This window comes from Miniopterus natalensis, chromosome 8 (genome assembly GCF_054644295.1).
Source record: "Miniopterus natalensis isolate mMinNat1 chromosome 8, mMinNat1.hap1, whole genome shotgun sequence".
In the NCBI taxonomy this organism is placed as follows: domain Eukaryota; kingdom Metazoa; phylum Chordata; class Mammalia; order Chiroptera; family Miniopteridae; genus Miniopterus; species Miniopterus natalensis.
In genome coordinates this window covers 50,052,344-50,079,848 of record NC_142088.1, presented here as the reverse complement: position 1 = coordinate 50,079,848, position 27,505 = coordinate 50,052,344, and the positions used below count along the sequence as shown (strand labels likewise).

Below are 27,505 nucleotides of genomic sequence, written 5' to 3'. Positions count from 1 at the left end.
GCTCCATTGTATTTAACCTCATTTAAAAGCCTTCCTTAAAACTGTTTACCTTTTTTGTTATTGCTACCCACCTCCTAACAACACTCCCATTAGCTCTGCACTAGCCCCTTTTAAAATAAGAGATTTGGCCCAGCCGGGCGTGGCTCAGTGGTTGAGCACCGACCTAGGATCCAGGCCATCAGGGTTCGATTCCCGGTCAGGGCACATGCCCGGGTTGCAGGGTTCGATTCCCGGTCAGGGCACATGCCCGGGTTGCGGGCTCAATCCCTAGTCGGGGGCGTGCAGGAGGCAGCCTGCCAATGACTCTCATTGTTGATATTTCTCTCTCTCTCTCTCCCTCTCCTTTCCTCTCTCTGAAACCAATAAAGGTATATTTTTAAATAAATAAATAAATAAATAAATAAATAAATAAATAAATAAATAAATAAATAAATAAATAAAATAAGAGATTTAACCTACAACCTCTGTCAGTTACTGTCGCCTCACAGACCCTATTGCTTTCAGTATGCTACACTAACCACCCATAAAAGGGGAAACACATCATCCTGAGATTTACAGGCTGATCCCTGATTTGTTTCAGATCCTCAAGATGGGCTTTTTCTGCTTCTTATGTCACCATAATGGTTTATATTAACAATAATCTTTCTTCAAGGAAGTGCAAAAGTATGTTTCAACAACCATGTCATCACAGAAACCGGAAAAGATGTAAGTATGGCTTCTATGTAAACTCAGGCACAAGATAGCCTTCTATTTCCACTCATTTCCACCTTTCATTTACCTCAACTCATTATCAAACAAGATACCAAAAAGTGATCGTGTAAAATGAGTAAGGTAAAAGTTTAAGGTTTCTTTCTGAATATCTCTTGTAAGTAAATGTTCGTCACAATACTGCAAATAAGGAAAATAAAACCAATTTAATTATCTTAGTGCAGCAATAATAAAGTTAGGAAAAGTCTAACCACTGAAAATTAAGGCCTTGCACATCTGTGTTTGAATTTTTTTTGAATCTTTCCGTTTCATACTCTCTATTTTTAGTGGGATTTCTATTATTAGTGAAATTCAGGACTAACATAATTAAAAGTTATTGTCTGTCTTCTTCATTCATCCAAAGGAACAAAAAAAAAGTAAAAGTTTTTTGAGTCAGTCATCAAATCCCCTTGGAAATTGAGAAGAGGGAAAGAGAGGTGATATTCTCCCTGCTCAATGTTGTTAGCAGGTATGACCATGCATTAGGTTTCAAGGAAAAATCTAATTTATAAAAGCTCAGGAAAAGAACGAAGGGAGTGGTTCTGGTTAATCCCACATGAAACACAGTACTTTGAGTAACTGACCAGAAAGGGCAGTTTTGTCTATTTTAACCCGGCCTTCACAAACAACAAGCCTATCATTGAAATGAATGATCTGAAGCTGATTAACCCACCTTCTCCAGAGAAAGCCAAGCAGTCCATTTTGAAACTCTCGAGAAAGAAAGAAAGGATTCCATAACATTTCTTTCCCTTCCAGGAGAAGTGTGGAACGGGGTGACCTCAGAAAGGCTGCAGAACCACAAGCACTCCCAGTGTCCATTCAACCTAACTTTAAATTACTTGTCCTGCAGGGGACCCAGGGTGTCCTCTGTCGGCTCTTCTCCTGATCTCGGAACACTCAGTTGACTCATTCTCCTCGGCCTAGCTCAATGCTGCTGAAACCAAAGTCTTTCCTAATGATTCCAACCGTGGTCACCTCGGCCCTTCTCTGAGCTTTCACAAACCTTTATCCACAGCTCTCCACGAGTGTGCTTCAAGGCAGCACTCAGTATTAACGTGATGAATGAAGGTAGCTGCCCCTCCTTCCCGTTATTAGTACTGGAAGAACGAGTGTATCCAATACCTGTGATTCTCCTGTGGTTGTCGTGAGTCAATTCATTCTTCAAGTAATGGCTAAACTGTCTACTGTTTCGTTGGGTTATCAGAATTTTTAAAATTGAGTCCATTACCTCATATTTCTCTTTAATCTAAATAAAATAATCTGAAACAAAATCCCAAACCTTCATTTTGGAGAAAATATAAGGTCTTCTCTCCCTCTGATTTATCAAGAAGTGGGAAATAAAATGAATGTAGATTTGAATTTTACTTCCTTTTATTTCCACAGCTTATTCTGTGAGGAGATACTAAAGTGCAGGGAAACAGCTGAAGGGACAACAATCAAAGGGAGAGGGGAGAAAGGGCATAGAGTAGTTCACAAAATGACTAATTTAACCTCCAATAGCGGCACGTTAACTGTATATACAAAGTTATTATCCGACACAACTCAAAACTCAAATGTAAGCATCGTCCTTTAATAACCTTTGAATTTACTATTTAGAAAAAAAGTACAGCCTACTATCAGCTAGATTAAATTTGGCCATATATTCTGTTATATTACTAACATATCCAGCCATTTGTGAAGCCAAGAAAGAGTGAAATGTACTCTTAGGCCTGGTACTCAACCTTGAAGTGCTGAAAGCTACTCCATCATCCAGCGTGGGGACAAACACATGCATGCACGTCCACCTAACGCTATTTTGTGTGGAAAGCTCAGCATAATCAGCATCATTGTAAATCACTCAGGTATCCACTTATTTTAACATACAAATCAAGGCAGAGCTAGAGCTCCCTGTGATTCCTACAAGGATATGTGAAATCACATTTAACTTTTTCTGCTCCCACTCTTCTCACTGACAGCCTGGGATATAGAGGTTTTTTTCTCTCTCCTTTTGGTCTCTACTATGCAGCACAACACGCAGGAAACTATCATAGATGGACTAGTTTACACATTATCATTTAAATACTGTAAGAGCACAGCTGTGCTTAATATTCCAGAAATGACCCAAAAATCTGAAGAGACTTCTCATTAGATTCCTTCTAAAAAATTAGAGCTATCTTTCTAGTTTTAGGTTTAGCATTATTCTAATCCAATTAAAATGTCTTGTTGATTTTCCTTCCTATTTTGCCTTACAGCACTCATAAGCTAGAAGTAGTCACTTTTCTGCATATTAGATAAAATTGTTTTACAGATTAATCAATCAATCTATTGCTTGTGTTGTTTCCTAAAACTATACATAACTAGTAAAATATAATTAACAATATTTTCTAATCAAAGATAACTCAGTTATTATCTAAGGACAAAATCATAAAATATATTTTCCAAAACTTACAATGGTTGTATAATCTAGGTTTATTTGGTTTTGGCCAAGATGGGATACATGATGAGTAATATATTATCGACCTTTTACACTTCGTTCCTTCAGAGCTTCTTCATTTTATTCAGCATTTAGTTTAAATTAAATATTTAAAATTGAAGCTGTTCTATGTTGCAAACACAGCTAAAATGAAGAGCTTCTGTGGCAGCAGTGACCAGATTTTAAATGCAGGTAGATCAATAAAAAAAAAAAAAAATCCACCAAGCACAGACTCCATGTGTGAGTGGAATGGTTTATAATAGCTTGCAAATGACTATGTGCTTGCTGTAACCAGCTGTTCTTAAATTATGAATATGCAACCAATTCATGTTAAAGCCAAATCCCAGCACTATTTCTACAGAGAAATCCCAGTAGTTTTGCTTGTTCTACATGTTAGCTCTGTTAAGGATACAAATAGCAGTAAGCTTCGGAACAAATAGGACCAAACTATTGGCATTTCATGCACTGGGTCCATTATCACAGCAGGGGATGTCAATCATTGGTACATTCCTATAACAGCTCAGGCAATATGACAATGATCTTGTAGGGGGGGAAAAATCAAAATCTCTGCAGCATACTCAAAGTCCTGACAACCTAATGCTTTCTTACTTCAGCCAATCAGATTGTCAGACCTGACCTACTAGAAGACTTGCATCAAGCTTGAAACATTTAAAAACATCAATCATAAAAACAAAGACAGGACATTGAATTATACAGTATTAACCTCCAGGGTTTGCATACAAAGACCTTAGATTTATTTATGTCCCAGTGAGTTAAGAGCTTCAGTACACCGTTCTTTACACCAAACTGACTGCCAATTTGATGAACCTCTCTGCCCTCAGCAGGAGTGCACCGTCTTTGATTAATGAGTGCATGCTTGTGGAAAAGTGTTAAGAGGAGAAAACAGAGGAAAAACACACAATTATGTCTACACATAGCTATTTTCAAACCAAATGCTCCTTTTTCCTTATATACACATGCATACATGTGATCACACAAAATTAGTGAAGGTTCTTATCTATATATTTCCTTCAATATTAGTATCATCACCAACACAATTTTTATTTTGAATGAAAGGCATTCGAAAACCTAAGTACAAGCCAAATTCCATGTTATAAAAACAACTATTTTAAAAGTGTTTATTTTAAAAAACAAATTGAAAACACCCTATCTTCTGCAGTAAATTTTTAAATATGTGAGATAAAACTGCATTTTCACCTCATATTCTTATAAAAGCCTATTCATTTTAAAAACTCAATGTTTAAACTTACAAATATCAGGACTATTAAAAGTTTTATATCTCAAACTGTATTGACTTACCACAAATCACACAACAGTCAAAACTGATTTAAAAGTCATGTAAATTCATTTAATTTTTCCCTCAGCAAGGATGTTGTCAATATTTTATAACTCCATATGTGACTGTAAATTAATTAAATATATTTATTGCCCAAAAAGTCAAAGTTAATATGAATTAAATACTTATGAATAAAAGTTTAAACTTTTTATGACTCTTGTGATTAGAACTGCCCTCCTTTAAGAAACTCAATGAGGAAAAAATTTCTACTAAAATTATGGGATACTTATTTGCATTACAATTAAGACTATATATTATTTCTAAAAGTAAGCTAAGCATTTTTTTTTTTTAAAGTTTTCATTTAATATACAACTCAGTTGACCACAATTTAGTTTATATGACTATCTGCCTTGACACAAATGTGTTATGAGTAACTGTATTTCTTAAAAATTTTATCATAGGCTAAAGTAATGATTTTCTTTTTAAGAAACTGTATGGCTATTACATAAAGGGTGGAGAAAGCATATAAATCTTAGCTTTAGTCTCAGTAATGTATGATCTATAAACTTACGATTTTAGGAAGTTAGAATCCTGGAATCACTCAACAGTGTATTATAAGTGTTCAAATTTTATTTATATTGTATAGTAAAAGTCCTTTTAATGGGATTTAACTCAGCAAATTACATATTCTAATCAACAATTTCACATTTTAAGTATTTTAAAGGCAAACTATTTTATTTGAAATATTATAAATTTTTTGCTCTTTGGAAAATTGTTTAAATGCATAAAGATTTAAAAATTAAAAATCAATAAATATCAGAACTAGAAAAATCTCTTACCAGAATGATAAACTACATTACATCCTTAAACTTATCATCCTAAAGTTTTCTTACAGATTTTTTTTTTTTAAATGTGTCTTTTCTATTGGGATTATCATTGTTCTTCCTCTTTCCTCTTTCATTATCTCTTCTCCCACCAAGAAGAAAGGGAGCAAATAATCAGAAAAAGTAGAACACACGTAAGCACCAATGGAATGATCTGACACATTTTAATACCACAGTTTGACAGTTGAAACTATCAATAAAAGTTATTAGTGCAATAAATATGATTTCAATTTTTAAAATAATTGATGATTCTTTAATAATATCTTCATCATCTTAAAAAGAAATTTAAACACAAAGCTGTGTTTCCTCAATATTTCTTTTCTGATTATCTTCTGCAACAAAAGTTTAAACAAATATTTAATCAAATTAGTAAATATTTATTAAATAAAGCACAATATTTTTAAAACCTCATGGTATGAAACATTTAACTTTATAATTTAAAAAAACTCTTAAATTACCTAACTAGGTAATTTAATTAATACCTCAGGATATCAAGTATATTAAATATCATTAAACCTTGATGATACAATTTTATATGGGAGTCAAAATCACCACATTACTCAGTTTGTGACAAATCGTATCTTCTTTTGGTAGTTCTAGCTAGGACTAGGTAAAAAACAACTCAGAAACTACAACTTAAAATCTTTCTTTAAGAAATCTTTAAACCTAAAAGTAATCAAGTTCTAACAAATACTTTCACTAATTCAAGGAGATAAGACAGAAAACATGAACTTTCATGCAACTGTAATATCCTACATCTTGTATAGTAACACAAAAGTAGCAACAAAGACATTAACAATTGCAGTTCAAGCTGGGAGTGACTGTTCTGTTTCAATTCAATGACACCACTAATGGCTTCTTAGCAGCTCCATGAAATCAACCAGCTGTCAAGTTGATGCATCAGAAGGAACAGTTATGCACTCCCATAAGAAAAAGCAACACATCAGGATGTTTGGCAAAACATCTGCTCCTTTACAGTACAGTTCTAATAAACATGCAAACAAAGAAATAGGAGAAAGGACAACAGACTAAAATTCCAAGGTTTCCATTACAGTCTTACATGCATTTTTTTTTTTAATTTATCTTTATTGTTGAAAGTATTACAGATGTCCCCTTTTTTCCATGGATCCCCTCCACCCTGCATCCACCCCACCCCCAGGCTTTCCCCAAACCAATGTCTGTGTCCATAGTTATGCATATAAGCATTTTATATGCATTTTAAATAAATGGCTTATAAAAATAAAAACAAATTTCTGCCAAGTTGAATACTTTATATTATCCCATATCTTTTGAAAATAGTAACTATAATTATTCAGATTCTTCTAGAAAGGCAAAAACTACATTTTTAAAACTGAGAGTAAACTATATTCACCAAGTAAAAATCATTATGTTATGCACAAAACTCAAAAATACTAAAATATACCCTTCATTTAATAAGTATTTAATAAATTATGTCAACAGTAAATCTAATAAATGCATTTCCAAGGCTGAGTAGTCTAAAAATATTTTTCAGTAGTGTTTGAAAGAGTAAATGTGTTATACTTCAACACTAGTTTAACATATGAGAACAGTGAAGACACTATTCTCTGGATTTCAAAATATGGATCTACTTCTCTCCAAAGCATTATATGAATGCAATAGCATTAAGTTCTCATAAATAACTTCCTATTTTAAAAGCATACAATTTGATTTCCTAAAAAAAAAACACAACTTGTCATCAGAGGCTTAAAATAATTCTACATTCAACCATTCATTTCAAACATTTGTAAATCTTACTTTTTTCTATCTGAAACTTATAAGTGCCTCAATGTGGTACAAATTATTGATTATGCAGCACAGTGACAATGTGTACAGTGTTTACAATAGGTGTGAGACATCAAATATACTTAACTACCATTTTCTTAAACTGCTTATCCTCTGTTGCTTGCCATTTGTAATCTGCCAAATCTTCTAGTCCTTTGTTGCATGTATAATTTAGAACCATCTGTTCTATGTGCTTTTAACTATTTAAACATTTTTTACCTACCTACAATTCACATAAATGGCAGACATTCAATTCGGTCAAGCTTTCTATATAGCATTTTACATAAAGCAAATTCCTAGATAAAAAGCATAGCAGATAACACCAAACAAGACTGCTACAGAGATAAAAACCTACCACATACAACAAGTTTTCATGCCTTAGAGAAACCTTTTCAGTGTATTCAGAATTGTTTCTATTATTTTTTGTTAATTGTAGTCAATGCTTTTCCCCAACCCAGAAGACAAAGAGAATGCAAATTAAATACAGACAGTTTCATGTCCCTGTTAGAAGTAAATATGCTGACTGCAAATGACTACAGGAGACAGAATTGCACTTTCCCATTCAATTTACAGTGCCTCTTATTTATATACCAGTCAGTGTATCATTAAGTTTGATCATGTGACCAACTGAACTTTTGTGAGGTGAAAAACTGTTTTAGACAAGAAATTTAAACACTAGTTTTTATTGTTTATCTTTTCATAATGGCTGACAAAGCTTATGGCTTGAGGTTATAAAATATATTTTTAAATCAATTCTGCCTTTTAAATACTAGCCACGTTTTCGCCGGTCGTTTGACTTAGTATCTGCTACTAAATTTTAAAAGTATCCACTATCTCCAAGTATTTTCAAGTTACATATTTTCAAAATGTAAACACGTATGTATAAAATGGAATATTTAATTATAAAAGGGGATCTAGGTAATCTAAGTATACCTAAATATTAACCAAGCTGATAAAAGAAAAACCAAGTAAACAAAAAAAGGAATACGATGATTAAAAATACTACTTGAAACACTCAAAGAATAAAAAGCACGTAGACAAGAGCTAGGTGAAGACCAAGGCACTATAAAAGTTTATTCCATTTTTTTTTTCCACATAATTTTCCACCTGTTACCAAAGCATAAAATGTGTAGACATTGAGAGTTCATTTTGAAAACAGAACACAAAAATAAACAGTATAACTTATCGTTAACCAGTAAGTTACACGGTCCTTTAAAGCAGGGAAAATTTTAAGAGAAAAATTTAACTCTTGGGACAGACAAATACTCGATAAAGTTTACATGACGTCACTGAGCCCCCTGAACATTCCCTAAACTTTGAGTCTTATCCAGACACACTTTTTGCCTTTCTAAGGCTTCTTTCCCTTCCTCAAAAATAAAGAGAGAGACTTGGGAATAAAAATTGCCCAAGATGGCGAAACGCTTGTTGTTTAGAGGGCAGAGGGAAAAAAATGGAGGATATTGTAATATACACAAAGGGATAAATTTCAACAACTCGGCCAAGGACTGCAGCTGCTTCTCCCTTTATAAGGAAGCAACACACAAAAGATAAATACACGGAGCGAGAAAAGAGGAGAAAACCGCCCAAACAGCAGAGCCAGCTCTGACTCTCCGAAACACACTACCTTCCTCCCCCAAGTCCCAATTCTGGGGTTCGTGGAACTACTTTAAGGGGAGAGGAGCCGCGAAAGGAAAGGGGGGAGGGGGAGAGACCAGGGATTGAAAGAGCGAAGAAGAGTTGCGAGCTGGCGGGGGTTCCCGGGGAAGAGCTGCTCCGAGACAGACATTGCTGCAGGAGCGGCTCCGCTCCCCCACCCTTGTGTGTACCGACAAACAGCTCTTCCCAGGTAGCTCCCCCGTCCCACCTGCCCCCCACCCCAGCTCCTCTCCTCTCAACTCCACAGCTCCAGGCTACCCCGCGAAAGAGCAAAGGAGGCCCGAATTGGGGGGTGGCAGCGCAGCTAATCAGTCCTGGAGGAAAGAGGGGGCGGAGGCAAAAAAGGGCAGCAGTAGGCGGACGGGGTGGGGGTGGGGGTGGGGGGGTAATCTCGCAACTACCCCGACGAGGAGGGGGCAGCAGCGGATATTCCCGGTTCGGAACAGCGATCTCAACAGTGCCAGAGATTTTTTTACGAGGCGAAACTGTTGGCGGCGACCCGAGCGCCGGGAGCCTGAGGAAGAAAGGGAGGCCGAGCCGGAGGCCGAGCCGGGCGGCCGGCACAAAGGAGGCGGGCTCGCGGCCGCGGCGGCCCCGCCGGGAGCGCGGCCCCGCGGCCCTGCTCGGCCGAAGTCCCGCACCCGCAGCTAGGAATAAAGTTTACGTTCTCCCGAGACCGCACCCCCCACCTCCCACCCCGGGCCGCGCGGCTCCGCGTCCCGCTCCCCCAAACTCCACTCGGGACCCCGACCACCACCCCAGCCTCGCAGCCAGCACAACAAAGAGACACACCGACCGGCGAGAGTAAACAGCCGCGGCGGGCGAGCAGGGCGGGCGGGCGCCGCGGTAGCAACTCCGGAGTCTTCAGCTCGCCGGAGCGCAGCTTCTCCTCCTCGGTTCCCACCAGCCCTAGAACACTCGGAATTCTCGTTTCACCCGCACCCTTCACACCCGAGGATTTGTAACTCACCTTTACTTTCGAACTGAGAGTTGCGGTGGGTGGGATTTTTGTCTTCCCCAGATGGCTGAAGGTTACGATTTTTGTTTTTGGAAAGCCCAACACCTCCTTATTCCTATTATTATTTTTGCAAGAAAAGTCTAGAGTTGGAGTGGAGGTGAGATTTGTGATCGGGAAAGCCTGGACGCCTCCTGCTCCGTCTTCCGCCTCTCTCCCTCTGATTAGTTCCTATCCAGCAGCAGATTGAAGCAGGAGATGATTCTTCTCAAGGTTTGTTCAGCAGCTTCACTTCTAGGCGAAGGCTTCATGAACCAAGTGACGTCAACCAACAAGGCTTCTCTCTCTCTCCTCTCTCTAACAATGAAAGTTGCTGTTAACAAGGGAAAAAAGAGAGAGAATTGTTTATACCATTTCACTTCCAATAATAAATGACCTATCAGCTCCTAAAGGAGCCAAGGGAGGGAGGGGGTTGCTTCTTCCTCCCAAGAATACTGTAGCTTTAAGTTTGCACCGTTCCTAGTCCCAGGAAAAAGTTAGGAAACTTAAATGTTTTGTTTTGCTTTGCTTTTAAAAGTAGAGAGGACAGAAACTGAGATCGAAAACGGAATTTTTCAAAAACGTAAACTGGAGAATAGGGAGCATAGATTAACCATTTCCACCTAAACTTTTTTGTCCGTAAACTCAGAATTCGGTCGAAGTCCACAAGCCAACTAAATATGCCAAGAATTCGTGGATGTTTGGAAATCAAAAGAAAATAAAAGGAAGGACGCAAGGCTGTTCCTGGATTAAACGCTACTATCCTAACACGGGCAAGTTAAACTGGCTGTAATGTTTATGCACGGAGTTAAAATTTAAATAAAACACTTGAAAATAGTAAACCGTCTTAAATTTGTAAATTAATACTGTAAAAGATAATCTCAGTAGTAGTCCCCTTCCCCCAATTTCTGAGAGGTTGGGGGGATAGCTAATTGTAGAAATTGAAAACTTGTAAAAATATCAAGCAAAGTAAGAATGGTAGCCCATCGCTCCATCTTTAAACTACACACGAGGTATGCTGTTTGTCTACCCCCAGAATCTCTTCCAACTTTGTTTTTTACCTATTTTTACCAATTCCAACATCCTGAAAACAGTAAAGTTAAACTAAAGGTAAAGTACAGCACATTCCCTCCTTCGGCACACACACTATAGCTTACTAAAAATGATTTTAAAAGAAGTCTTTACCTTGGTAATGCTTTATTACCCGAAAAAATACATAATTTTTAAATTTTTCATTGAGGTAGTGTTTTTCCCCCCACAACACAAAGTCTCAAAGTTCATATAATTAAAAATGGCACAATTTAATTTTCAGGATGAAGAGCAAGGGAAAGGCAAGCTTTAGAAGAATAATTTGACCATATATATTTGTACATATGTATGTGGACAAATGTATCTTAAAAGATGCTATTGTTTTATGTTTCCTCTTCAGCCACTGGCTGTGAGTTTAATTGTGCTGGAGGATCTTCATTAGTATTAACACATGGGGAGATTTCACAAAGCTGCTTCATTAGGGGGAAAAAAAAGAAAGCTTGGCAGACTAGGTCTTTTTGCATGCACTGAGAATGTCAGCCTTACCTCGGTCATTTGTAACATAATAAGTGCAAGTACAATGATTGCAATGCTGAAGCACTGGGGGAAGGGCGAAAATACTGCCTGTCTAATAGGGATATCTGAAAAGAAGGCTGCTCATTACATAGTAAAATATATGCTAAAAATTAGTAAAGATGATGTCTCAGGAGACTGATGCTAAATAAATTAATGTGCTGATATGTTTTTAATTATTATTTTTGTAGTAGTTTATTTCATTCTCAGGATTCACATTGAGCAGCAAAGCTGTGCTAGCACTTATTGATTTTTTTCCCTGCCACATTCCCGGAATACAGATTTTAATCATTTCACTACACCACACTCAGTAATTTCATTAAAAACTGGAACCTTCCATCCCAGAAAAGCATTTAATTTCAATGACATACAATTTCTCTCTTAGCAGAAAACTGTCTGTACAGTAAAAGCTGGCCTAAGGTTCAAATGCATAATTTAATCCTGAGTTTTCCATGCTCTGCATTCCTTTGAAGCTATAATTTGAGTAACTACCTAATAACTGTAATAAGGACAATAATTTCCTTTAATATATTATTAACTCATATTTAATTAACTTAGAGGCCAAGCTCTGTACATGTATGACTGGGTCAACAGTTCTACAATTTCAAAATTTACTAATGTTTCAGAAGAAAAATATAGATTAAAATATAAGTGTAAATGCTAGCATTTAGATATTCCATCCAAACTAACGTGCAAAAAAGTTCATGCATGTTTATATAATAGAGGTCATTGCTCAAATAGAATTTTAAAACAATTGGAAGTAAACAAGGCCGTTCGCTGATATTTCTATATATGAGTGAAGTATTATAACATTTCAACGATCCATTCCTGACAGTTTGTGTAATCCCACTAGCATAACTGTTAAAAACATTCACTTTTGAAAGGATAAAAAGGGGCTACATTCAATTCTCAATTTTCATAATAAATTCCTCTAAAACATTTTTCTTGAAATAAGTTAAATGGCACACTTGAATAACTAAGGATATATTTTTTTAATTGAATCTATTGGGGTCACATTGGTTAATAAAATCATACAGGTTTCAAGTGTACAACTATATAACACATCATCTGCATGCTGCATTGTGCACTCGCCACCCAAAGTCAAGTCTCTCCTCCGCCATTTATACTCCCTTTGCCCTCTTTCACTAAGGATATATCCTTTACTTAAATATTTTTTAAGATACACTGCAAAGCATGGTTCAATTTTTGGTTAGAATAATATTTTGAAATAATACTGGATTTAAAGATGGCACATTGGTTTTCCAAACAGTAGGTTTCAGGAGGATATTTAACTTACATTGCATTGTTTCTAAAGAAGAAACCTGTGGGGAAAATATTTGACGTAATAAAATTCACTTATTAAAGTTTAGATATATGCCTAACAAACAAAAAAAGGGTACACATGTAATGAAAGTGATTAACTTATATAAAAACTTATATTTTAAAAATTCCTACCATTCTCCTGGTTAATTTTAGACCACAGTTCAAAAATTTTTTAAAAGAGTATATATAAATTTTCAAGTTGAAGCCACATACAAAACAAACTTGTCTTTTCCTTGGTTAAATGACGAGGTAACTTAAAATAAGAGTGATTTCCAAATGATGGTATTAAAGATAAAAGTGGTGATGATGAATAACTTGATTTTAGTGTCTTTAAAATATTTTTAAAATATATTTTTATCATCATCAAGGGCTATTTATATAGTTTGGAAAATATTTTTGCAACATTCTCAAAGATGAAATGCAGTTAAATGTAAATCAATTAATAAAATAATTGGTAAGTGAAAAAGTCACGCAGATTGCCATCTAAAATTCACAAGATGAATTTCTATATTTCAATAAAATAAAAGCTTCAATTTTATACTAAAATATATCTAAAATAATTTGGAATTGTTGATTCAAATAATTTTCTAATTTAATCTATACTTTTAAAACCGACTTTTAAAAATAATGGTACACTAGAAATTTAAAACTGGATTACTCCAATATTTAATACCCTCTTACTAAGAAGTTGTACTTAATTATATTTTAGTAGGATACCTTCCCCTTTTTCATGTTATCACATTTGATCATCTCAGAGATTACAACATAGTCATAGAGTTGAGGGGGGAAAAAAGAAAATAATTTCTATTGTTATAAAACAACGTGGCTCCCATAGCATTTAGTCTTCTGCCTAAGGTCATCATCTAAATTAGTACTTCATCATGTACAGAATTGTAAAGAATTAAATGATCAAACAGATCTTTTCCAATATTACTGGTTTATTTCTATATATGATATATACCTATCCCATAGACTAATTATGCCACCACTATAGACTCAGTTGTTGCACTTTCTTCTTTTAAAGCAGCAGCTATTTTAGAACCAAGACAGAACTTCATAAATAAGGAGATATAAAGATAGATACCTCATTTACTACTATAGGTATTGCACATGAATCTTCAAAGAGTAAGGAATTGCCATGTACAGAGAACAAAGTCTAGGAAGTCTGACTCCAAAAAAACCAAAGAACGAGAGTTCTAAATAGTATAACAAGCTGGCCACTGTCCTGTTTTATTTTGGTTTCATCAGTACAGTCTAATGAAGCTTTATTTGTTTTTATTCACTGAACAAACATTTGAGTGCTTGCTATATCCTATGCACTCTGCTAGGGGCTGGAAAACATGAAAAGCTCACATTCTGGTTGATGTTGAAAGTGTGAATTCCTGGGAGATTAGAGACTCACATAAATCATGTTATAAAGATACAAATGATAAAGTTTTGCTAGAATACAGAGGTTGGGGCAACTAATTCTGACACAGTCTAAAAAAAAGCTTTATCAAAGAGATGCCTTTTGAACTGCATCTCAAGTACTTAGAGCTTACCGGGCAGAAGGAGGAGGGGCTGGCTTCTAAGTGAAAGAAAACGTAAGTTTAAATACAAAGTGCTCCTAGGTCTGGTATCCATCCACTTGTGAAAAATTCGGTGTAACAGTAATATTCAGTGTAAGGTGTGGAGTACTAGGGAAGAAGGAGGAAAAGGAGGCCAGAGGCTGGACCTGAGAGTGAAAGACTCGATGTACCGCTGACGGTGAAGTGGTTGGATTCATCCTGAGAGCCAACTAAGGTCAGCAAAGGAGTGACATGATCGACCTTGTTTTTAGGGAACAATAACTGTGAAGCCAGTGCAGACGATAGACTGTAGTGTGAAGAGATTGCTTAACAGTCCCTGAGAAAGATGGTAATAGACAGTGGCATTGGAAATTTAAAGACAAATATTTTTTAGGTAAAATGTGGATTTGGCAATCAACTGAAAACAGAAAAGGAAGAGGAAGAACTGAAGGAAGAATACCGAGATTTCTGACTTAGGGAATTGGGTAAATACTAGAGTCATTAAGTAAGCTCCAGAATACATACGGGAAAACAAATCCTGAAGTAGTCTGGAATTAGAACTTTACAGGTCATTTTGATGGGAGTATCAGAATCTCAGAATCAACTAAAAGAACTTTTTCTTTTTCTTTTCTTTTCTTTTTTAATATATCTTTATTGATTTCAGAGAGAGGAAAGGAGAGGGAGAGAGAGATAGAAACATCAATGATGAGAGAGTCACTGATCAACTGCCTCCTGCATGCCCCCAACTGGGGATCAGGCCGCAACCCGGGCATGTTCCCTGACCGGGAATTGTATGTACCCCGATCACCTGGATCCTAGGTCGACGCTCAACCGCTGAGCCACACCCAGCCAGGCAGAACATACCCAGGCCCAATATCCAGAGATTCACTAGGTCTGGGGTGGGACCTAGTTAATCTATTTTTTTAAAAAAACTCTGACAGTGCTTTGATAAACACGCCTGATTAAGAACACTATTCTAAGCACAAACTCATTATAAAATTCATTTGGAATTTAAAAACAAGAAAAGGCCTGAAAACCCTGAAAAAGAAGAGCATTGGGAATGGTGGGTGTGTGTCATGTCAGGTATTAAAATATGCTCTAAATTCTTTATAATTTAACAGTTGGCATTGGCATGTGAAAAAAAGACCAGTAGACTGAGAAACTGATCCACGAGCATATGGAAATTTAACATAAATAAAAGCTAAATTTCAAGAAGTGAGGAAGAGATGGACTTTTTAATAAGTGGTGGTATAACTGGGTAGTCATAAAGAAAAAGATTTTAATCTGTTCCAAGAATAAATTTCAAAAAGACCAGATATTTAAATATAAAAATTTGAATAACACAAGTATTAGGAGAAATTATGGGTCAATTTCTCTATAATTGGAGAGTAGGGAAAATTTTTCTAGCAGTGATCAAAACTAGATGCAATAAAGTGAAATATTGGTAAATCTCAATACATGAAAATAAAAGGCTGTTGTATGGCCAGTAGTGTAATACGGTTATAAAACATACCACAAGCAAAATATGAAGTCAAATGAGAAACTGTGAAAAAATATTTGTAACTTATATAGGAGACAGTGGAATAACCCTATACATAAAGAGTATCTAAAAATGAATAAAACAAACACCGTGATAGGAAAACGGCAAGAAAGATGAACGAATATTTTACAGAAAAAGAAATGCAAATGCTTTTTAAATACAAACATTCTCAATCTTGCTCATAAGAGAAATGCAAATTAAGAGTCACTGAGATACTATTTCTCACCGAACAAATTGGCAAAAATCCAAAAGTTTCACAACACAGCCTGTGATTGAGGCACTTGTGGGAAAAAGTGACACTCTCAAATATCGCTTGTTGGAGTGAAAAATGGAAAACCCCAACAAGAGAGAATTTGACAGTATGTAGTAAAGTTACGCACGCATTCATTTTTCAACTAGCAAAGCCCACTTCCAACAATCTGACCAACACTAAAAAATATATAAAATAGGTATATAAAAAGTTATTCACTGAAGTGTTGTTTGTCATAGAAAAGTCTGGAAATATTCCAAGTATCCTTTATAGGAAAATGGTTGAATTAATTATAGTACACATACACAGTGGAGTATTATGCAATTATTAACAAGGAATGAAGAATGTAAGTAGTATAAAGTATTTCACAGTCAAGTCAGTATAGACTGTTAATTTTAAAAAGGTGGAGAAAAACATCAATAGTATGCTATTACTCATCTACATACTTACCTAATTTTTTAAATCAAAGGAAAAATCACAACCTTAAAAAAAAAGCCCTGGCTGGTTTGGCTCAGTTGGTTGGGTGTGGTCCCGTGCACCTAAGGGTTGCCAGTTCAATTCCTGGTCAGGGCACAAGCCAGGGTTGTGGGCTCTATCCCGGGAGGTGGGGAGTGTGTAGAAGGCAGCTGATCAATGTGTAGCTTTCACATTAATGTTCCTCTCTCCTCCCTCTCTAAAAAATCAATAAAAAAATCTTTAAAAAAAACCACCCATTACCTATGAGGAGGAAGGGAGCACGGTAGTAAAGATACAATAGTAGGAAGATTTCTCATGAAACTCGTTTGTAGATGTAATTTTGGAACCATATAAAATAATTTACATAATTATAAAACAAATTTAATATAAAAATCAATGCCATCAAAATGAAAGCTAAATAAAATAAATGAATTGAATTACATATGGAGTTGGTGGCATAACCATACAAAGAAGAATATTCCAAGTGACATTTAACACAATTTTTAAAAAGAACACACAAACACTAATTTCAACAGTATATCCCTCATAGTATATATACACAAAGAAAAAGAAATTTAAAGCAGCAACAAAAAAACAGTAACTGAAATTATCACTAACCAAATTTTTTTGCTATTAATTGGGGTTGTAATTTTGTTGCATGCATAGTCTGAGAAAAAACAAACAAAAAAAGTCATGTTTTTGGAAATTAATGTTTGTTATGGGACAAAAAAGAAACAGATATAAAATCAATGAGCTACATAAGAACACTGTGATCCTGAATTGGAACTGGGTATAATAAAATGAACTTATTACATATTTTATATTTAAAAATACATTTCTTAATTTAACCTACTGTAAATTCCTAAAAAAATTTTTTAAAAGGGACCATTGCAGTAGCAAGAAGCAGACACCTGTGTACCCAGATTATGGTCTCTAAACACCATTTGCCTCTGAAAAGAATTCCTTAAAGCAAAGGTTGAGTCCAGGTTTAGGATAGGAAATTGTCCAAAATAAGCCTAAAATACCCTATCATACCATTAAGCATGAAAACTATCAAAGATTATTGGGATCATGTTAAAAGTCTTGAGAACCAATTTGAAGAGGTCAACTTGAAGTGGCTCCCACTGGTCAAAGATGAATAACTACAATGGCTTGAAACATAATAAATATATCTTAATATATGAGTTCATAATGAGACTTACAAAACATTCACTGATCACCTCTGAGGGATACTAGGAAACAATCTTATTATTTTGAAAATTGGTAAATAAAGGAAACAAATTAAGAATTTATTCAACATTTCCTATCAAGTGTATGTTAGGGTACCTAATTTGAAATTGTTTTTGTATCTATATATATATGTATGTGTGTATTATATGTAGTATATATGAACACATGCATATGTATACACATATATATCTTAAAATTTTAACTTAAGATTTCATTTTTTAAAAAATAATTTTAAAAATGTTACTGGTCTGTACTAACAGTTACTGTGATCAAACATACAATTTCCCTGTGAGTTTCAAGGCAGACAACAAAACAAAGGAATATGATACCATTCTCCTTATCTAGTAAATAAGAAAGGTACCAATTCATTAAGACGAACTTAAAACATTACAGTAACATATCAAAGTTTTTGAAGCAATTGTATAGCAACTATATAACCATTTTTATGGTCTTTTGCATAGCAGTCCTCCATGAAAACGAGGGGCAATAATGATGAATATAATTAAGTTGATTGAGTTAACTCAATGAACAGACTGTTGCTCATCCAAGTCAGTCTTATAAGGATGATTAGATTATACACAGCCCCACCCCATGGAAAACAATGTGCCGAATCCAGGTCATACAAGTTCCTGAAAGTCAAAAGTTAAATTTTCAGGAATTTTATAAGCCGGTTTTTAAACACAGTCATTACCATAAATATTTTCAAATTTAAATAAATTATAGTAAAAACAAATAAATATGCAAAACTCATCATACATTTTATTATGCTTTACTATCATCTATGTGCTTGAAGTTATGTCCAACTGTAGTATTGCAAACAAAACTATACAGTAGTGTGCGACTCCCGTTTCTTCCCAACACTGTGATCAGTGATGTCATAATGGTAGCTTGAAAGACCACAGTGGGAATGTTTACATATTGGAAATTTGCAAATACTACGCATCAAGGCATAACTTAATGTTTTGTTGACAGTCTAGACTTAAGAAAGTGATGGAAAAAATGTTAATGCAAATAGAAATAGCACAAAAATGGGGGAAGAAAAAATCTTCCAATTTTTGAAAGCCATTAACAAATTAGCAAGAAGTCACTCAGATCAATGGTGAAAAACTTGTCATTTCATTTTCATCTTATTCATTTACTTAAACAAAAATATCAGTGACTATCTCAAAACTGCATTCTTCAACAATTGCAACTACAGGTTGGCTGCAGGTAGGGCTACAAACACAAGTTTGATAAAAAAACCTAAAGCATTCTGTGTGTGTGTGTGTTTTCTCTTTTGTCTAATTTCTTCCATTCAGTGTAGTTATTTTGACATTCATCCATTTTGTTACATGTATCAATTGTTCATTCCCTTTTATTGCTAAGTTATATTCCATTGTACATATACCAGATTTTATTTATGAGTTGATATTTGGATTGTAATGGCTACTTTTTGGCTATTATAAATAATGCTGTTTAAAATGCTCATGCACAAAATTTTATGTGGAGGTATGTTACCACTTTTTTAAAAACTTCTTTTGAGTGTATACCGTGGAAGGGAATGGCTAGATAATATAGAAGGTATATATTAATTTTTAAAGAAACTGCTAAACTATTTTCCAAAGTGACTATACCACTTGATATTCCCACCAGCAATAAATGAATACTCCAGATCTTCTACATTCTAGCCAAAATTTGGTGTATATATTTTCAATATTAGTCATTCTAACAGATATATAGTGGTGTCTGATAATTTGAATTTCCCTATGACTAATGATGGTGTTATATTTTCATATGCTATTTTCCATCCTTATATCTTCTTTGGTGAAGTATTTGTTAAAATTATTTGCCCCCCCCTTTTTTTTTTATTGGGTTGTAAGTGTTATTATTACTGAGTTTTGAGTTCTTTACACATTCTGGAAACAAATCTATTTATCAGCTATGATTTGCAAATATTTTATCCCAGACTGTGGTTGGTCTTTTCATTACCTTAAGAGTATATTTTGGAGAGCAGAGTTTATTTTTCATATTGATGGAAACTGATTTGTCAATTTTTAGTTTTATAGATTCAGCGTTTGAAAATCATTGTGGAAAATCATGAAAATTTTCTTCTTTTCATATGTTTTCTTCTATATATTTTATAGTTGAGGTTTTACACATAGGTCTGTAATCCATTTTTGAGTTATTTTTTTACATATAATGCAAAATGTGAATTAAAATTTATTTTGGCATATGGATTTTCAATCTTTCCAGCTCGATTAAAAAGACTATCCTTTTTCCATTAAATTAACTTTGCACCTTTATTAAAAATAAAAACAAACACTTGTCTTCCAGGTTTTGTACACCTACAAAAGACTTCAATTTCATATTTTAAAGATTTTTGCTGGGTACAGAATTCTATGTTTATAGTTTTTTTCTCTCTAAGGATTTTAAAGATGGCTGTCTATGGTCTTCTTGCTTACATTGTTTCTTATGATAAATCTGCTGAAATTCTTGTATTTTTTGCTCTGTAGATCATGTAACTTTTTTTAAGAATAACTATTCTTTTTTATAAAATTTTATTTGTTGATTTTATAGAGAGAGGAAGGGGGAAAGAGGGAGAGAGAGAAACACAGAGAAAGAAACCTCAATTTGTTGTTTCACTTATTTATGCACCCATTGGTTGACTCTTGTATGTGCCCTGGCTTGGGCAACCTTGGCATATCGGGACGATGCTCCAGTCAGTGGAGCCACCCAGCCAGGGCTGTATCTCTTTTTCTCAAACTGCTTTCAAGACTTTCTCTTTATCACTGGTTTTGAACAACTTCATGATGACCTATCTTGTAGTTTTCTTCATGTCACTTGGTTTTGGGTTTCATTGAGCTTCTTGAACTTTGGGGTTTATAGCTTTCATCAAATTCAGGAAAATTTCAGCCATTGTTTCTTCAAATATTTCTTCCTGCCATCTCTCCCTTTAGAGAAGTCCAATTACAAATATTTTAGGCTACCTGCCTTATGTTGTCCCACAGCTCATGTTGTGCTATTTGTTTTTAAAAATTCATTTTTCCTTTGTGATTCATTTGAAACTTTCTAAATGTGTCTTCATGTTCATTAATCTTTTCTTCTGCAATATATAATCTGCTAGTAATCCCATCCAGTGTTTTTCTAATGAGATATTAAAGTTATCAGCACTAGAAATTCATTTGAGGTCATTTCTATATCTTCCACTTTTCTAAGGAAGATTTATCATTTTCATGTTCAATCTTTCCTCTAGCTTTGTTTTATAAATGAAATACACATAACTTTTTATATCCTTATCTAATTCTACCATCTGTGTTAATCATGAATCGGTTACAATTAACTGATTTATTTCCTCATCATTGGTCATATTTTCTTGCTTTGTTGCATGCCTAGTAATTTTCTATTGGGTGTAATAAATTGTAAATTTTCCTTTATTAGGTGCTAGACATTTTTGTATTACCATAAATATTCTTGAGGTTTTGTGTGTATGTGTGTTTTCCCTGGCATGCAATTAAGTTACTTGGAAACAGTTTGATCCTTTCAGGTCTTGCTTTTAAGATTGTTAGGCAAGAACACATCAGCATTTAAGTTTAAGGCTAAGTATTCCATTTTCTTTTATTTCATGTATTTTTTTTAATCCTCAGTCCAGGACATTTTCTCCATCAATTTCTAGAGAGAGTGGAAGGGAGGGAGAAGTGGGGGGGGGGGAGAGAGAGAGAGAGAGAGAGAGAGAGAGAGAGAGAGAGAGAGAGAGAGAGAGAGAAACATCAATGTAAAAGAGACATATCAATTGGTTGCCTCCTGCGCACTCCCTGGGATGGGGAACCTGCCCTTGACTGGGAATTGAACATGAGACCTTTTAGTCCACGGGCTAACACTAACCACTGAGTCAAACTGGCCAGGGCTGTTAAACCATTTTCAAAACTATACTGCCCTGGCCAGGGTGATGGGTTCGATTCCTGGTCAAGGGCATGTACCTAGATTGCAAGTTCAATCCCTGGCCCCAATCAGGGCCCATGCCAGAGGCAACTAATCAATGTGAGACACAACGATGTTTCTCTCTCTCTCTCTCTCTCTCTCTCCACTTCCCTCCCTCCCTTCCACTCTAAAAATCAATGGAAAAAAACATCCTTGGGTGAGGATTAACAAAAATAAAAAATAAAAGTGGCTGTACCATTTTACATATCCACCAGCAGTATTTGAGAGTTCTAGTTTTGCAAATCCTAAGCAAAATTTAGTATTGACATCTTTTTAACCTTAACAAGATTAATGAGTGTAAAAGGGGTCTCATTTTGATTTATTTGCATTTCCATGTTGACAAATGATGTTGAGCATATTTTCATGTACTGATTTACATAGTCATACATCTTTTTTGAAATGTGCCAGTGTAAAACTTTTACCCATTTTAAAAATAGATTATTGGGCCCAGCTGGGTGTGGCTTAGCAGTTGAGCCTCGACCTAGGATCCAGGAGATTGTAGTTCTATCCCCAGTCAGGGCCGTGAAGGAAGCAGCTGATCAATGACTCTCTCATCATTGATGTCTCTATCTCTCACTCTCCCTTCCTCTCTCTGAGGTGAATAAGGATATATTTAAAAATAAATGAATAAATAAATAAATAAATAAAAATAAACATAGATTATTTGTCTTCTTATTAAAGAGTTGTAAGAGTACTTTTTATATCCTGGATTGTGTTTTCATTTTCTTAATGGTGTTTTCAAAGAGCAAAATTTTTATAGTTTGATGTTTTAAAAGTAATTTATTATATTTTCTCTTATGGGTCATGTTTTTTGAGTCTTATTAAGAATCATTTTTCCACTCCCAAATTAGCAAATAGTTTTCTCCTATGTTTATCTCAAAAATTTTATAGTGTTAAGTTTACATTTAAGTCTATGGTTCAAATTAATTTTTCCATATATTGTGAAGTATGATCTAATAATTTTCTCCCATGTAAATAGGCAGTTGTAGCAACATAATTTATTGAAAACATTCTCCATTTCCTCACTGAACTACCTTGATGCCCTTACTGAAAATAGTTAATTTTGCATGTTTAGGTTTATTTAAAACTCAATTCATTTCCTTTGATCTTAGCCCTATTATTCCACAAATAATTTATCTTGATTACAGTAACTTTATCCAAAGTCTTGAAATCATTTAGAGTAAGACTTCCTACTTTATCATTTTAAAAATTGCTTTGCCACCCTGCCCAGTGCAGCTCAGTTGGAGCATCATCCCATGCACCCAAAGGTTGCTGGTTGGATTCCCAGCCTGGGTTGTGGGTTTGATCTCTGGTAGAGGGGTTGCAGGAGGCAGCTGATCTATGTTTCTCTCACATCAACATTTCTCTCTCCCTCTTCCTAAAAATCAATAAAAACATTTAAAAAAAGATTTACAAGATTTTCTGTTTTTCTTGTATCAATTTCGGTAAGCTAATTTCTAAAGAAATGCATCCATCTTACATAAATTGCTGGATTTGATACATTAAGTCGAAAATATTCTCTTACTACCCTTTTATGTCCATATGATTCATAGTGAAAATCCCTTTTCATTCTTTATATTGGTAGTTTTTATTTGTTTTCTTCTGATTATCTACATAGGGATGTATCAATTTTGTTTCTTTTTTAAAAATCAGCTTTTGATTTTGTCAATTTTTTCTTTTTTGTTCTGTGTTTCTGTGGTTAATTTCTTTTATCTTTATTCTTTCCTATCTCGACTTACTTTGGGTTTACTTCTCTCTTCTTTTTCTACCTTCTTAGCGTGGAATCTTAGGTCACTGATTTTAGAACTTTCTTACTCTCCAATTTAATGAATTAAATCTGTGTTTCCCTGTAAGCACTGCTTCATCTGCTTGCCCCAAATTTTGATATGCTGTATTTTTACTATTATTCACTTTAAAGTATTTTCTAATTTTCCTAGTGATTTATTTTTTGCCCTATTATTTGTTTAAAAGTAGCTTGTCAAATTTCAAAATATTTGGCATTTTCCTATCTTATTGTTACTGAGTTTATTTTAATTTGGGGGGTTAAGAGAATATATTTTGTATAATTTTATCCCTTTTAAATTTGTGGATTTGCTTTATTTTCCATCATATGATCTATATTTGGGAACATACCATGCACACATAAAAATATGTGTTGCAATTTTGGGGGATGTAGTGTTCTACAAATATTCATTACATCAAGGTAATTCATAGTGTTGTTTAAATCTATATCTTTTTTTTCTAGGTGTTCTATTACTGAGAAGGGGTTGTTAAAATCTATCATCATGGAAACATCTATTTCTTCCTTGAATTCTCTTAATTGTTGCTTCTCTCAAATTTTGTATTTTAAAGTTGCTGTTAAATATATAACCATTTCTAATTATGTCTTCCTGAAATGTCCTTTAATCATTATGGCATATTCTTGTTTATCTCTGATAATACTCTCTATCTTGAATGTTATATTTTTGATATTAATATAGCTATAACTTGGTTTTTATACTTACTGTTTGGTATAGTTTTGTCCATTCATTTACTTTCAACATATCTGTGTGTCTTTATATATAAAGGGTACCTCTTGTAAGCAGTGTATAGTTTGGTCTTCCCTTTTATCCACTCAGATAATCTCTGCCTTTTAATTACAGTGTTTAGACTTTTAACATTTAATATAATTATCATCACTGGATTTCATTCAACCATTTATTTTTTTTTTTTCTGCTTTTTTTTCTCCCTGCTGTTGTGTTGCTGCTGTTCCTTCTTTTGTGTCTTTTAAAAGTATAATTTAAATAATTATTAATATCCCATTTTAATATTTCTATTGGGTTTTAAGCTATATCTCTTTGCATTTTATTTTTTAGTGATTTCTGCAAGGAACATAATATACATCTCTTAATTTTTCAGAATTCAACCAGAATACCTTTCCATGTAAAATATAAACACCTCACAAGTATATAGATCCCTTTAATCACCCCCACATACACATCATACTTTGTTATAGTTTTATATATTTCCTAGTAGTTTTATACATTTATTTTATTATATATTTATGTATTATATCTACATACATTGAAAACCTCAAAGGACAATGTTATAATTTTACTTAAGCATCCATATGTCCTTTTAAAGAACTTAAGAGGATAAAAACACTTTCTAATTTTTATCCAGATGATTTCTTATGCTCTTCAGTTGCTCCTGAAGACCGAATTTTTCTGTTAATATTATGTCTTTTCCCTTTGAAGAACTATCATCACCATTTCTTTTTAGTACAGTTCTGATGGAGACAAATGTCTCAGTTTTCCATTTATAAAATTGCCTTAATTTTGGCATCATTTCTGAAGAACATTTTCACTGGACACAGAATTTTGAGCTGATTTATTGTTTTAGCTTTAAAATCTGGCTGCCGTGGTTTCTGATGAAAAGTCTGCTGGCATTTGAATCGTTGTCCTTTTGTATGTAAAGCATTACTTTTCTCCTGTCTGCGTTAATGATTTTCTCTTTATTTTAAGGTTTCATATTATAATGTCTCTAGGCACAGTTTTCCTAGAATAACCCTCATGGTAAACCTCACTTCAACATACTTCATCCCTTAATTTCCTGTTATATCCAATATATCAGTCCTCTAATTCTGGCCTTCCCTTACTACCTACTTTCTTCACACATAAGCTGTCAATACTGGAATGGCCAGAACTACTGATTTACAAGTTTATGTTTTATAGTTCAATTGAGACATCAGAGTTCCTCAACATTAATTTTCTCAGAGGACCATTCCAAGTAAAAGTATGCATGAAGGAGAGATACACATTAAGAGAGAAAATAGTAACTAACTACACAAGATATTAAAAACTAGCCTCCTTCTAGAAGGTGCTATGTCAAATTGTTTTTAAAGTTAATAATATAATATTTCTAAATAAGTTCAAAAGTAAAAGTTTCGATTTTTAAAGGTAGAGAACAGATCAGATAGGACAGTTACAATTTAAGGGGTGATTTCACCAATTAAACAAAAGAGAATTGTCCAGCCTTTCTGAAGTTATCAGAGGCCTACCGATTCAGTGAACATGAACTCTTTTTCTCAGGGATACTCAAGATATTGGTCAAAGTAGTAGAAACAAAGTGTTCACATATTCTTAGTAAATAATTTGATATACTTAAGTCACTGAGATCAAAGACCAGAAATGCTTATGCTAATTGCCTTTCTGCATGTATTTTCCCTGCTAACGGCCACTTCTCATGGATATACAGTTTGTAATCATATGAGTAAGTTCTTTTATAAAATGACTGATCCTAATATTTATAATATTGTTAAACTGCTCTTACAGTGGTTCTCTTGGTAGCTGCCCAGGGATATAGCCATGCTGTCAGACTTTAGAATGAACTGGAAGTTCTTCAACTCATGTTCATCGGGAACCCTTTTCGTCTGTTTTTTCCTTTTTGTATATATTGTTATCATGGTATAGTCAGCATTACTATTTCATTTTCCATATAAGTAAACATTCTATACTTTTATATATAAGAATAGTTCTCTAGTGGCAAAAAAAAATTAGTAATTTTGCTTAAAAATACAAGACTGCTCATAATAAAAAAAAAATCAAGATTTACGGTATACACTTCAAAAATAAAATGAAATGGTATAATAAATGTGAATACACTTAAGGGTTATAATTTAACTAATTTATGCTACCCTACTAGTTAAATACACAAATTGTAACCTTCTAATCATTAGTTCCAAGGGATAGCATTCTACATAAACAATCTTCAATCACTGTCATTACTGTCTACTTTTCCTTTCTTATAATCCTTTCAATTGGGAAAGATAAACACGTTAAATAGAATTGTATGGTTTTCATTAAAATATAAAAGAGAGAAATTAGATAACACTGCATCCTGTACAGCATCCTGTGTCCCTAGAATCCTCGTGGAAATATACAGGTGCCAGTGATACCTGAGTGAAGGTTTTCCATGGATAAGAAGCACCTACTTTATTTGTCTGGAGGAAGGGGAGTGTTAAAAGCTTTCTGACTCCTCCTACTACTTAAGATTCCGGGGAGGTTTTGTTAGCTAACCTGGTATAAGTACACAGCATACACCTAGCACATTTCTGAGAGTTTATTGGGAGGAAGATGAGTTACAGGTCAAATCCCAAGTTTTGTTTAAAGCCAGGCCCTAGACTTCCTTGAAGCTTCCCTCAATATACCTGCAACCACATTTGCATTTGGGAAGTTATTACATTAAACACAGTCTAAGGACTACAATCACAAATCCATTTCTCCCCAATCCATTCCTTGATCCTTAGTGAGTTATCATTTAGCCAATAACTATGAGGTATTTGCTTTTGTATTGTTTTGCAATTGGAAATCATAGATTCCCATTCATATATAAGGTATGACTTTACTGAGCACAATTTGTTCATTTTGAACATCACCATGAACTTAGGGCTTTTCACAAATTCAACTGGTTCCAGTTATTATAATCATGGTCTTCTTTTTCATGTTTGACTTATCAAAATTTAGCCAATAAAAGGTGATTGAAGTTGGCATCTTTGTTAGTACTCTCAGACATCTTGGAAAGTATTCTTGCTTTCTCACAATAATACATTCCAGAGCACTATAATTTTTCCTGACTGCAAACATGAAAGCAGTTTTCTCCAAAGAATTCTGGCCCATTTCAGTGGACAATAGTATTTACAGAAAGCCAACACACAAGATATTTAAACTCAGATGACTTTAGTTTCCTTTCTAAAATGAGTATTTTAGATCACACTGAGCACCCAGGG

General features: G+C 34.3%; 1 protein-coding gene across 9 annotated transcripts in view; it reads right to left on the bottom strand.

Moving 5' to 3' along the window:
• LOC107541990 (bromodomain adjacent to zinc finger domain protein 2B) overlaps positions 1-10,571 on the bottom strand; it is a 294,279-nt gene extending 283,708 nt beyond the window's left edge. For 7 of the 9 annotated variants that reach the window (XM_016220936.2, XM_087819826.1, XM_087819830.1 and 4 more), the window contains exon 1: positions 9,810-10,571. The gene's annotated coding sequence lies outside the window, so the exon portion shown is untranslated. The remainder of the gene's footprint in view (positions 1-9,809) is intronic. The other 2 variants (XM_087819831.1, XM_087819833.1) reach the window with 2 other exon arrangements.
• Positions 10,572-27,505: the final 16,934 nt, after the last annotated feature.